The following is a 1,313-nucleotide window of genomic DNA, read 5'->3' as shown; positions in this document are numbered from 1 at the left end:
TTAAAATAAGGCATAACTATTCTGTAACCAGAAATACAATAAATACCATTGACACTTTCAGTTTGTGTAATGTTATCATTCTTTCTGGAGTCCCCCCGGAGGGGGGTGAGCTAGAAAGGGATGAATTTTAAGTTTAGATGCCAGGGGAGAGCAAGCCTGGCTCAGCTGAGCACCAGGCCTCCTCAACTTGATGCTCATGTGATGGATTTTTCCTGTGGCAATGGATAAGACATATTTTCTCTTATTGTAGGTCTGGAGGAAAGGCCCCTATGCAAACCAGAACACAGAGAAGAACAGAAGCTGGTGAAGTTCATTTGAATAACATGTTTTTAGTGTAACATATCTGAAACAATAGCATACAGAAGTTATTCTGACTTTTTTCGCCTGTGTGGCCTTGAATCATTTATCCATATGTTACCATCAATTTATTCATTCGTTACTGGAGATGCCAATGTTTTGTAATTTAGCAATCTCAGACCACACCTCCTTTCTTTGTCCACACAACAATGGCATGGTCCTCCATCCCAGTCTTTGGAAAGTTCTACTGCAGTGGCACAAACATACAAACACCTGCATGTGTTTCATCTGTACTACTTAATAAGTTTGGCTCACACAAACACCAAGGAAGTCATTGCTAGAGACAGAGGCTGTGCTACCCGTTGCTTCCACCCAGAACTAGAAAAGTCAGAAGATAGAAATAGATGGATCACCTTGTTCCAATTTGTTGGTTCAATAAATACTTTAACAAAAGCCACTTAGGGGAGAGAGGGGACTGGGGCTCGTAGCTTGAGTTATATATAGTCCATGATCACGAGAAAGTCACGGCAGGAGCCTGAAGCAGTGACCATATCCTACTCGAGGAAGAAAGAGAAATGCACACATGCGTGCACACCTGCTCTTGCGCTCAGTGGCTCTACTCTTGCATACTGCAGATCCCTAACCCAGGGTACAAACGGTGCTGCCCATTGTGCTGGTCTTCCCACATCAGTTAACATGATAAGACAGTCTCCTATAGACGGGTCGACAGGTCAACCTGATCTAGACAATAGCCCACTGAGACAGCCTTCTGAGGTGATATTAGGTTGTGTCAAGTGGGCTCTCAAAAGTGGCCATCGCCGTGGAGAAAGGCAGGTTTATTCAAGACTGGAGCTTGAGAAAAGTTAGTGGGCATGCCTCTCGGAATCCCAGTGTTTGAAAGGGGAAAGCCTCAAAGGACTTTTGGGTTATTTATTCTTTTAGAATTTTGTACAATATATTTTTTTCATATTCCTTCCCATCCTTCAACTGTTCCTAGCTTTCTTTTCTTTCTTCCC

Source organism: Grammomys surdaster, unplaced genomic scaffold (assembly GCF_004785775.1).
Source record: "Grammomys surdaster isolate TR1022 unplaced genomic scaffold, NIH_TR_1.0 251, whole genome shotgun sequence".
Classification (NCBI taxonomy): Eukaryota; Metazoa; Chordata; class Mammalia; order Rodentia; family Muridae; genus Grammomys; species Grammomys surdaster.
The sequence above is the reverse complement of the archived record's forward strand: the minus strand, read 5'-3'. Positions refer to the sequence as shown.